Genomic DNA, 12,525 nt, shown 5'->3' with positions numbered 1-12,525 from the left:
TACTTTTCCAAATTTTGTATCAGTAAATATATATATATCATGTAAAATGCTCAAATCTGTATTATTTCCACTAAGATGCTTATTCTACCTTAGAAACTTTCTGCATTTCTGTATTTATATGAAAAAAGCGAATAGTATTTCTACAAGCCTCATAGTTAAACAGTGTGTTTGTTTGGGGCTATTATGTAACATGAAATAATGATACATCAACATAGTCCTTTTTCATTTATTTTTATGTAACACCAAGATGAGGTTTTTGCACTGAAGACTGGTTTTATTGAAATTTTACCTACATTATGGACAGTCAGTTTATGTGAAAGCCCTCATTTCTCCCCTTTTCTGATATATTTTCCATTTGGCTATATATAACATATACCTTGGCATGAAACAAAATTCCCAAATCATTCACATAATACAATTAATACATTTAAATTTTATTTTTTAAATGTTAAAAAGAAAAAGAAAACAGACTCCTCTACCTATTAGGCATTTCTGTGGCAATATGTAATACACCCCTTAACCATGACATTGAAGAACTGAGCTGATACTAGCCCCTTTCCACCTGCTCAGCCCCACCTTGTTCCATCCCCTGTGGATGGAGAGGACATCCCTCCCATTGTCCAGGTCCAGATGTTGGAACAATGTTCTTTCTCTCTTTCTCTTACACACACAGACAGCAAATCCAGCTTGTTAGAAAATTCTGGATACTCTGTCTTCATTAACCACCTGCTCCCTGCTCCCTGCCCTCCTAAGAGCCACCTTCAGCCCTTCCTGGACACCAATAGCCTCCTGTTTCCATCTTTGCTTTCCTACAATCTCTCATCCACACAGAGTCAGAGGGAGCCTGTAAAAGCATACATTGAGGGGGTGGGTGTAGTTCAGTGGTAGGGCGCATGCTTAGCATGCAAGAGATCCTGGGTTCAATCCCCAGCACCTTCATTAAAATAAATAAATTACCTCCCACAAAAAAACACAAATACAAAAGCTTAAGTTGGACTACATCACCCCTCCCCTCAAAACTCACTAAACGGGTCACCATTTCATTAGGAGCCAAAGTCGTCACAAAGGCCTCAGGACCCAGCGTGCTCTGCCTCTCTGCCCACACTCTCCCCCTCACTCTGGGGGCCTCTGGCTCCGGCTCTTCCTTCTTCCTCCGGATCTATTCTGCTTCAAGTTCATTACTCCGTGAGATCTGCCAGGATTGCCTTATTCCCTCCTGCCTGTCTCCCACCCCACCGCCATCACCGGAGTTTGCTCATATCACTTTTTTTGTTTAAAATTTTTCCAAGCTCTTGCTACCCCCAACATGCTGCCTGTTTCCTATACTAAAACTCTGAGCCCCCAGTGATGGGGAGTCATGTCTATTTTGTTTACTGATAAAGCCCGAGAGCCTTGTGAATGGGTCTAGTTAGGAGATTCCCGTACGTAGTAGGAGCTTATACACATTTGCTGAATGAATGTAGATGCCCTGGTCCAATCCAATGGAGCACTTCTGTGTCCTGCTCAAAGAATAACTGTCCTTTCCACCTGAGAGGGGGTGACAACTTCCTTGGTGATCAAAGGCAAGATCTTTTTGCTTTATGCTGTTAACCTTAGGCTGGAAGACTGGGGGATCTTCATATATATTTTTAAATTTGGTTCACTCTGCAGTTTGTCTTTGGTCTCTGTATAATTTTGAGAAACTCTTTATGAGTGATCATTCTTCCATCAGATTGAACAGGGTCCAGGGAGAAGGACCAAGCCTGTCCCATCGGCCATCCTATGTGTCATGTCCTGGGACCCAGTGGATGCTCAGCATGTAAGTGAACAGACAGGAGTGAGTGAAGAGATGGGAGCATCTCCTTATTGTGGTGGCTGCTCTTTGTCAGATGCCTTGAGATTTGGGGAAGGGTTTACAAGTGCGGAGAGGGGAGATCAGGTCCTCTGTGCTCTTCCTGAGTGCCCTGGCTTTACCCATTCCCCCAGCCCACTCTGGGCAGCCAAGCCGAGGAGCTGGGCCACCGGGGGTTGTGCTGATCAATAATCCACCTTCACCCCAAGTCCGGGGGGTAGGTACCCCTGGTTGTAGTCTCTGGAGTCAGGTCCTTGGAGGAATTCCTCACCGAACTATGTTTTGGACCTTTTATTTTTCTCTATAACCTCCAGCTGAAGAAGAAGATTGTCTTAGACACATGGAAGCTGAGGACGCCTACTGTCCCCTCGGAACCCAGGTGGGGCTGGGAGTCTGCTGTTTGTACAGCCGGTGGGCTCGTGTTGCTTTGGGCATCCCTGTGCCTGAATTCCTGCAGTACCCTCGGTGGTAAGGACAGGGGTGCCTGGCAGGGAGGGTAGTGGGTCGGGAGACTGCACAGCTGGGGCGATGTTAACCTGGGGTGAGCGGGAGCCTGCTGATGCATGGCATCTCGGTTCAGGGAACTCTTCACGCTCAGAGGGGTTCCCACTCCCGCAGGGGCCCTTTGATCAGGGTGCTGGGCTGTCAGGGGACTGCAGGGGTCCCAGTGAGGATTAAGGTGCCTTCAGGCAATGGGAAGTGAGGGATCCAGCGGCACTTGAATTAACTGTGCACCCAAACCCAGCCCCCATCTCTTTCAGCCTTTTTCCTAATCTGCAAAACTGGAATGATATTAACCATCCCGTGGGGTCGTTGATGGGCTGGGACAGACTAGACAGTCTTGAGCTGGAATTCCTCTGTCCCCTGATTGTTTTCCTTCTTTCTGACTATTTGCTCTCACAAGCTCAGTCTCTCTGTCTCTCTCTCTTTCACTTCTAACTTTCTCTCATGCTCTGGTTTCATTTGATTTCCAACCACCACCCCTCACCCTCGCCAATCCCCAGATGAGTGAACTTGATTTCTGTGTGTCAGTTCCAAATTCCCAGGAAAGATGCTCTGTCTCCCTCTGGATCTGTTGTCCAACCCATCAGTTGTGGCCAGAGGAGCGAGTCCCTCTGGGATCAGCAGAGGGTCTCCGCCCAGCCCCCCAGCCACCACTGTGGGAGCACATAGCTCTCCAAGGAGGAGGTACTGGCTGTGACCTTGTATCAGTCAGTATGAATTTATGTCTCCTCTTGCCCCTCCTTCATCCTCATAAACAAAGATGAAAATTAAACACTCCCAGGATTTGTGTCATGGAACACTCAGGGTGGGGGCTAAGGGGGCTGGAATCTCTGCTGCATTTAAAGGGCTACAGTGAATCCCCAACGAGAGCCTGCAAAGGGAACACCACTGGCCCCTCCCGGCACTTAGGGTGCTGAGTCTGCGTGATGTTGAGCTAGACTTCTGACCACAGCTCAGGGGTCTGGTCTGACCAGTTAGCCTTTGAAACCAACCAGCTTTGGATTCCTCAATCCCTCCCTGAGGTTTTACCTGAACCACCAGCTTCTGTATCTCTGAAGACAGATGATGAGGACCCTTCACGTAAGCCATTTGCACAGCACTTTGCAGGCCTTTGTGCTGCACGGTCTGCCCGGCGAGATAACTGAGGTTGGAATTTTACTGATGTTAGAAATAGTTTGGTTTCCCGATGCACTGTTTCACTGAACAAGCAACAGAAGCCACCTCTGGCTGATAAAAGCAAAAAAGGGACTTAATGAAAAGATGCTGGGAGGGTGTGTGGAGTGGCCAGGACCGGAGCCAACCCAGGAGCTGTAGGAGGTGTTAGGGAGCCCCAGGCACCAGGCCGGGCTGGGTGCTACTGGGCCCCCTGCCACCCCAGAAGGGACCCTTCTCCACCCGACCCTCCACCTCACTCACTGCAGGTTCACATCCCGGCAGATCCAGGTCACACTGAAGCCACCAGCACACACCTCAATGGGGGAGTTGGCCCCGTCTCAGCTGAGGGCGAGCCCGGTGTGGGGAGATGCCCAGTTAGAGGAAGGCAGTTCCCCTACTGTTCCGAGTTAAGGTGCAAGTCAGTGCCCATCACTCAGGAGAGCCAGGCTGGACGGACCTCATTGCAGTGACTAGGCTGTCTGAGTTCACTTAATACTTTCTATGTTTGAAGGCCCTGGAGGGAGAAAAAGTGAAGGTTCTAGTACTTATTTTGTGTTTCCCACGTACCAGGTGCGGTAAGCAAGCCACTTCAGACAAGGCCCAGAGCAACCACGTTAATAGGCCACGGAGGAAGTCGTGCAGTCAGGCCTCTGTGGTCCCGAAACCCGTGTCCCATATTTACCAGTGGAAACTGGGGGGATTTATGGGACTGTGTGCTCCTGTAGGGGCTGGGATGTGTGTGTTTAAAAGAAACTCGGCTAGAACCACAGCCACTTATTGCACGGAGGCAGAGGAGGGGAAGATTCCAGCCTCTGGTCCAGCTCGTGTGGAGCTCAGAAATTGCTCCTTCTGTCCTGAAAACAACACCAGAGCTGAGGGAGCTGCAATCCCACTGCACTTCTTAGATCCCAGAAAAATGAGGGGAAAAGCTGCTCCCAACCCAGAGAGGCAGCCGGGCAGGCTTGGAGAGTCACAGCTCCCAGGGCAGAACCCGCTTTTGTAAGAACCCCCGGGGCTGGCAGATTTAACAGGTCCCTGAGGCCAGTGGGAGTCTCAGCGTGGGGAAGTCCGAGTGTGACAACTCCAGGGGGCCAGTCAGAGGGGCCCCCTGCTCTTTTTCATGCATTTTACCTCCAGGACCGTGTCCTGTTCTCAGAATGAAGGCCAGAGGATAACTCCTCATGCTTCCTGCCTGGAAAGGAGAAAATAACTCTATTGAAATACACCCAGAACATTCTGTTTCATTGGGGGAAGTTGTTTTTTGTTTGTTTGTTTTTTAATGAGAAATTATTTTACCAGAGCCTAACCAACCTGGGAGAAGGGAAATCCCTTCTGTCTCACCCAAATTGGGGTGGGGGGAAAGAGACACACTTGTGGAGGTCACAGCTCAGGGCACAGGCTCAATGAGAACTAATCACAGGACTACAGATGCCCTGCTCTGTCCTGCTCCCCCAACACCTTACCTCCATGTCAGTAGGGCCCCTGTGTAATGACAGGAATAAAAGTAAAGGAAGTAAATGTCTCAGGAGTCTCTAGGGAAAACCCAAAGACAGCGGGGAGATGAAAACAAGGACACACAGACTGTTTTAGCCTCTCACACCAATAGCTGTAGCAAACTACACACAGCCCAGCCCCAGTAGATAAACAGAAAACCTCACAGAAGATATTATTTATTTTGGTTCTCTTACCCAGTGCATTCCATGGTGCATCCTTGCCTAGAATTGAGTGGAAGAAAGTCCATCTCAGAAGGGACATAACTGAAGAGGGATGGCTTTCCAGACTCTGATGGGCAGAGAGAGCAGCAGCCTGGGTGAGAGCACAGTGAGGGGTGGGGTAGGGGGTGGGCTGCCTTCTTCCCCAAATAAGGAAACTTCCTGAGGCCAGCACAGGAGGGAGGGCCATGGGGTGGAAGCAGCCAGACTTCTTCCTGAGAACTGATGGGACGCCTCAAAGGGACCATTCAGGTACCCAAACTGGGCTGTGAGGGTGGGAGCCAGTTGGTCTGACTCAGAGCCCAGGACTGAGGTGGGCATACAGCAGGCCGGTCTTACTTGGCCGGATCCATTTCACTTCTCCGAAGCCCTGTGTAAAACATGAAGCGTGGACAGCCTGGTGAGCACAGCTCTGCCCTCAAGACCTGTTTCAACTCCTCTCTTCCCGGAAAACAGCATCTCTGAGCCCGTCCTTGGTGACCTCAGAGAGATCACCCTAGTGGCCCAGGCTAGTGACCGGGAACATGTACCTTCCTGCAGCCAACCCCAGACGTCCACTGATGCATCATATACTGGCAAAGATGTGAGTTCCTGTGCATTGGTCTAACAGCAGAGACTCTGCCACAGGCCCAAGAGGTGGTGTGTGGGACATGCAGGGGTGCAGGCGTGTAGGCAGTGCAAAAGTGTAACTGGTGACAGGGGTGCAGGGGCTGTGGGGGGCGCAGGCAGTTCAGGGGATGCGGGGGTGCAGGGGTGCAGAAGTGCAGGCAGTGCAGAAGTGCAGATAGTGGCAGGGGTGCAGAGGTGCAGGGAGTGTAGGGATGCAGGGAGGTGCTCAGGCACGTGGCCAGGATTAGAAGGCAAGTGCACATCCTCTCAGTCAGCCTGACCCCGGGAGGCTAGTGCAATGGTTTGGAGCGGCGGAGGCGGCGGCGTGTGGGAGGCTGCCCGGGCAAGCCGGTCGATTTCTTCTCTTCCCTGCAGCCTGGCCTAGGGTGACCTTGGCCGCCGGAGATTCGCCAGATGTTGGACTCCAGGTAAGCTTGCTCCTGGGAGGTGGGGTAGTTAGGTCAGAGGGCGGCGGCAGCGGCAGGGGGGCGGAGCGGGGCTGCCCCTGGTGAACTGGTGGAATAGCTGCCTTCTCCCGGCTGCCGGGCCTGGGAGCGGCCTCTGCTGCCCCAGGTCGCCGGACACGCCTGTCCCACTCAGCTTGCTGAGTGGGGAGTGGGGACGGTGCCATTAATGTGCGGGGCCCACGGGGGTAGGGGGGCTGCCGCGCGGAAGCCGGTCAATTCGCTCCGCTCTCCCCCGCGGCGGAGCCAGGGGCGGCTTCTGCTGCCTTAGAGGCGGGACGCCAGTCTCCAAGTGAGCTTGCTCCTGAGAGGCGGCGGCGGCGGCTGCAGGGTGAGGGGGTCCGTTCCAAGGAGTTACTCCATTTCTTCTCTCCCCCGCGGCCTGGCCTGGGGGCGACCTTGGCCGCCGGAGATTCGCCAGATGTTGGACTCCAGGTGAGCTTGCTCCTGGGAGATGGGTGCGGTGCAGTCAGGGGGCTGGTAAGGTGGTGGCTGCGGGGATAGGGAGGCTGCCCCTTGGGAGCTTGTGAATTAGCTCCCATGTCTGTGCCGCGTGGCCTGCAGGCGGCCTCTGCTGCGCCAGGTCCCCGGACACCCCTGTCCCACTTTGCCTGCTGGGGGCAGGAGGCAGGGTAGTCAGGGTGCACGGGCGGCGGGGGTCGGGGGCCTGCAGCGGGGGAGCGGGCACATTTGCTCCCATCTTCCCCGCGGCTTGTCCTGGGGGCGGTCTCTGTTGCCCTGGGTTACGGAACACGTGTATCCTAGTCGGCCTGACCCCAGGAGGCGGGCATGGTACGTTGGGGGTGGTGGCAGCAGCGGCAGGTTTTCCCATGGAGCCGGTCCATTTGCTCCCATTTCCCCCCATGGTTTGCCCTGGGGGCGGTCCCTGTTGTCCCAAGTTCACCGGACGTCCATCTCCAGGTCAGCCTGCTCCCTAGAGGAGGCCACCGTGAGGTCAGGGGGCAAGAGTGGTGGCTGCTGCGGGGGTAGGGGGCTGCCTTGGGGAGCTGGTGGATTGGCTCCCGCCTCCCCGATGGCCTGGTGTGGGAGTGGCCTCTCCTGCCCCAGATCACCAGACACGCCTGTCCCATTCAGCCTGCAGGGGGAGGGGCGCCCTGGGCGGTGCCTTTAAGGTGCGGGGGTGGCAACGGCGGAGGTAGAAGACCTCAGCGCGGAGCCTGTCAATTTGCTCTCCTCTTCCCCGCTGCCAATCCTGGGGGCGTCCTCTGCTGCCCAAGAAGCTGGATGCCCGTCTCCAGATCAGCTTGCTCCTGGGAGGCGGGCGCGATCCCGTCGAGGGGCAGAGGCAGCTGAGACGGCCGGCTGCCCGTCCTAATGGGGCCACTTCTTCTCCTCTCCCCTGACCTGGCCTGGGGATGGCCTCTCCCGCGCAAGATTCGCCTGACACCCCACACCCGGTCAGGTTGCTCCTGGGAGGTGGGCGCGGTGAGATCAGGTGGTGGAGAGGAGAGGGGGGCTGCCCCTGGCGAGCTGGAGGATAAGCTCCCATCTCTCTGGAGGCCTGACGTGGCCGCCCCTCATTCCCAGGTCACGCTTCTCCGGGTCATATTGCCCCGGGGTTGCCGTAGGGTGCGGTGGCGGCGGGGTGTTGGCGGGGGTATGGAGCCTGCCGCTTGGGAGCTGGTGGTTTAGCTCCCATCTCTTCCGCAGCTTGGCCTGGGGGCAGCCTCTTTTGCCCCAGGTCGCAAAGCACAGTTTCCCTGACAGCTTAGCCACCGGAGGTGGGCAGGATGTGCTGAGGGGGCGGAGGCAGCTGCCAAGGCAGCGACGAAGGGTGCTGTCCCTGGCCAGCTGGTCAATTTGTTCTCATCTCAACCTTTGCTGCCCCAGTTTCGCAGAACGCCCTTCTCCAGTTTATTCTTCTCCTGGGAGGTGGTGGCAGTGCATGCAGCCCAAGGTCTGGGCTCTCCCCTGGGAAGGGGCAGAACTCTCTTGTTCTCCTTTGTGTTTATTCTTCAGCGAAGTGGTTACTGGCCCCAATTCTTAATTCTGAGAAAGTGTAGCCTGTGTTACGGAAGAGCTGCTGGACAGTGAGGTTTCTGGGTGGGTTTTCACATCAACTGATGCCCCAGGCAGGCAGGAAAGCTATTACTCAGAGATTCTTAGTCTGGAGTTGGGGGATGGCCCCGCCATCCTCACCATGCTTTTTAAAAATGTGTTACTCCCCTCTTTTTCCTAGGTGACATTTTAAGTTATTGGGTCCCAGATTGCTGGCACACTCATCCCTGTTCTCAAATATATTTTGAACTTGGGTGAAGTGATAAGTAGGGGAAGATGATTTACCAAAAGGTAAGAATACTTAAATTTGCATTAAAGCTACATTCTGTCAATCTTTCTCAAATGATTTTTCTCTGATTCTAAATCCACGACCTAGTGAATGTTGTACTCCTGTGTAAATCATTGATCTTCACATCACATTTGTTGAGTGGTCAATGAGATTTGTTAATTAGATTATTCCTGAAAGGAAAAGCTCAGGCTTTTGAGAATTCCTTGTCTGAAGTCACCCAGGCAGTCACAGTAGAAGACAGAGCTGATATAAAAATCCCTCAGCTGCCTGAACTGCAAAGCTTCTGGGATTACTGATCCCTGAAATGCAGGTGACTCTTGATGATATTCTGGGGGATGGTTTACATGATCAGATTCTTCCAGTCCTGTAAATGGGTTCCATGGCCCCAGCCCCGGGAGAGCTGGTCATAAGGGCCATATCGTGAGGGGTGGGATGGGAAGGCAAGGTCTAAGAGCTGGAATCACTGAGATTCCACACTCGCTAAACACAGACCCCAGAGCCTAATTGTTGTCAGGTTCTGTTCTGTATTTGAGAGTGTGTTCAGACATGATTCTTGCCCTTCAGGGGTCACTGCCTGGGTGGAAGTAACCTTTACATAAATCTGGGGAGGATGACAATTAAGTAGATGGGCTGTTATGATTCTCAGTGTGCCCAGGCTCGCTCTTCCAGGCACTCGTGGGACTAACGAGAGTCATGTTATTCACTCATACACTGATTTATTACCCTTGAATTGATCATTCATCCCACAGTAATTGAAACAAGGGATCAGGAACATGAGTTTTGTCCCCTCTCCCATCACTGATTGTATCTGTCAGTCGGGCGCCCTGCGTATGCATTGTGAAATGGTGGTATTTTTTGCCCAATGGGGCAGCACTGTCAGTTCTGAGAATCAGGGGAGTCTCGTGGGTAGGACAGCACCCTGACACACATGGCAACCCGCCTACCCCGTGAGACAGCATTGTCGATGCTCAGGTGACACGATGTAGACCGCGGTGCTAAACCTGGGCGTGTTCAGTGATCTCGGCTGCTCTAAAAATACAGACTACAGGTCCCTACCTCTGGAGACCCTGAGGGTCTGCACCCCAGAATCCTGCATTTTAAGAAGCACTTTAACTAATTCTGATGAAGATGATCTGAGTGTCCCAATGAGAAACACTGGTGTGTGATTCAGCAATACTGAGGATTCTCAGGGAACGATGTCTTTTCAGGATGGTCCAAGGTCCCTCACTTGAGACCTTGGGTTTAATTGTATGTGTTCAGAAGTGATGTCTCTTATTTCCAGTGCTTGTCAGCATGCTCTGTGCAGGGACTTGCACTCAGTAGATGGCAAAAACTATGATTCTTCAGGTCACCGAGCTAGAGTGTGAGCGATCTTTTATTTTGGTTTTCTTTATAGCAATGCAGAGTCTCCCAAGAAGAGATTCAGACTGAACAGCTTTGTGTCAGACATTGGAAGACCGCTGGTGCCCAAGGTGTTCTCTGGCAGGGCAATGACGAATCTAGGTCCCTCTTTCACTGCTACGTCAATGAAGTGGGCCACTTGGACAAGGCCAAATCTGCAATCCCAACCATAGCCCTTGACAGGGATGTTCGGCTCCAGGAAGCCATCAGATGCAGCAGGTGGCCAGAGGAGGAGCCGAACGGGCTCATGAAATGTGACACCCCCAGCTTCATCAACACGGACCAGAACTCTTCCTTTGGGGAAGATGATCTCCTGATTTTGGAACCACCAATTGTTCTAGAAGATAAGCCAGTTGCTCAGACCTCACACAAAGACTTGAATTGAGAAACGTGCTTTGTCAAGTGTCTTTCTGAAGATGTGAAGTCTGTCTTTGTATGGCAGGAATTCCCCTTTCACAAAACTGTATGTGTTTGTGTCTGAGAGAGAGAAATGGAGACAGACAGAAAGACGGAGACAGAAGAGCGCCCCCTCAGAAGAGAGCTAGTTAAGGTGAGTTTTGTGCCTTTAAAAAACTTTTGGGGTTTTGGGGGGAACAAAGTATTTACACTGTCTCATTCTCCTCGTTGGAAACCTTGGCCCCATACTCAGTGTTAGCGGCCTTGAACGGGGGTTGGCACGGTGCATTTCATCTGGCGCTGCCACTTCCACGCTCTGCCTTTAGCACGTTGCTTTGCCTCTCAGGGCTGCCACCCTTTTAACTATAAGGAGAGGAGTCTGGAGTATGTGATCCATCCCAGCTCTGCTGTTTTGCAAGTTTCTGAGTTTGTATTCGGATGAGGCTGGGATACACCCAGAGCAGTATAAACCAGGCCCTACCTCCTGCCTATTGCTGGGGCATCCCTCAGGCCTGTGCCTTCTACTCAACCCTTTACTGAGCCCAGCTTTTGTCAGGAGCCCAAGTGCCTACCGAGATGGCAGGGGACGTCTCTCGTGGTCACGGTGGCCATCATTTCTATTGGTTGTGCTGAAACAGCTCTTCTGAGATCCCCCGGCCACCCTTGCTCAAACCTGAGGACAACCCTGTCGTTTCTTTCCTAGGAGGAGGATCAATGCATGGTGCATTTTATGACAGTCCTGTCCCCAGGAATGCACGGAAGGTTATCAGCTGAGTAAGGGGAGGTGCCTCTGTGTCCCTGTGTCCCTATATCTCTGCTTACAGTGCCCTGCCACCGGCTACTGAGCAAGAAAAGTGCTATTCACCATGATGGGTATTTTGCAGATGTGTAGGTGATGGTCGTGTGGCTCGTGTGTGGGCTTTGAGCTGGGATGGTGAAGGGCTTATAAATACCTCATCAACATGTATTCGAGGTGGCCTGGTGCCACACAGACTTGATTGATGAAGGCATCAAGCCTGCACACTGGTTTGGAAACAACTTGGTTTTGATCAGTCACACTGCATGCATGACTCGCTGCTAATCTCTGGGTGGTTTTTTCATTTTAGATTTATTCACCCAGTGTCTTGCTTAAGCTGAAAAATACTTTTATTTCACCAGAATATTCTCTGATTCTTTGTTTTCACAATCCAGTTTTTTAATTCCTTTAAAAATTGTTCTGTGTTTATAATGCCTCCTTATTTCTATCATCTCTAGGTTCCCAGTGGCCTGAGCCATGCACCAGATTTTATGTAGGAACTGTACCACCAAAAGAAATCCCCTCGCCATAATATCTTTTGAGGAAAATATTATTCTTTAAGACTCTAACACTAAATCATAGAAGAAAGCATGGAACATTTCTTGTAGTTAATACATGTTCATGCAAAAAAAAATTTGATATTTTCATTGAAAAATGTTGATTTTAATAACTTTTACTAATGTGAATATTATTATTCATAATTTAAGTAACCAAATAAAACCACAGTTATTTCTTATTAAGATTGAAAACTATTTACACAGTCTCTCAATTAGAAGACTGAAGTGTATTTAAAAGATGGAAAAATACCTATGATGACACCATCTTTTTTATTAACTAAATATCAAGAACTGTGCAGGGTTAAGATTTGACCCCCTGCAAGCTGCCAGGTTAGCATGAGGTAGTCTGTGGATGCTGCCAGAAGACAGGACACTCCCCCAGGATCAGAGACAAAGGACTTCCTGCCGGCACAGCAGGCAGCCTTGGGTTCATGTTCTTGTTGGTTCCTGAGCTCTTTTCCTATTGCTGTTGTAACAAAGGACCACAGACTCAGTGGCTTAAAGTAACACACATCCATTGTCTCACTGTTCTAGGGTGCAGAAATGCAAAGTCAATGTCAGTGGGCTAAAACCAACGTGTGGCCAAGGCTACGTTCCACACTGAGGCTCTTGGGAGGGATTCATCTTACTACATTTCCCAGCCTGCAGAGGTGCTCACACTCCTTGGCCCAGGGCCCTGTGTCACTGTGACTTCTGCTGTCACATCACATCTCTGTCTCTGACCAATCTGCCTCTCTCCTCTAAGGACCTCCGTGATGATGTTTGCTTTCCCACAGTGATCTGCCATCCCAA

The 12,525-nt window shown here is 51.6% G+C and overlaps 1 long non-coding RNA gene across 1 annotated transcript; it reads left to right on the top strand.

Annotated features, from left to right (window-relative positions):
* The first annotated feature begins 2,172 nt into the window (after positions 1 to 2,172).
* LOC135322068 (uncharacterized) lies at positions 2,173 to 11,235 on the top strand. The gene is made up of 8 exons (XR_010382376.1): positions 2,173 to 2,299; positions 5,183 to 5,300; positions 5,571 to 5,785; positions 6,187 to 6,239; positions 6,688 to 6,710; positions 8,476 to 8,585; positions 9,980 to 10,534; positions 11,084 to 11,235. It is a non-coding gene; the product is annotated as an uncharacterized LOC135322068 (long non-coding RNA).
* Positions 11,236 to 12,525: the final 1,290 nt, after the last annotated feature.

Source organism: Camelus dromedarius, chromosome 1 (assembly GCF_036321535.1).
Source record: "Camelus dromedarius isolate mCamDro1 chromosome 1, mCamDro1.pat, whole genome shotgun sequence".
NCBI lineage: Eukaryota > Metazoa > Chordata > Mammalia > Artiodactyla > Camelidae > Camelus > Camelus dromedarius.
The sequence above is the reverse complement of the archived record's forward strand: the minus strand, read 5'-3'. Positions and strand labels throughout refer to the sequence as shown.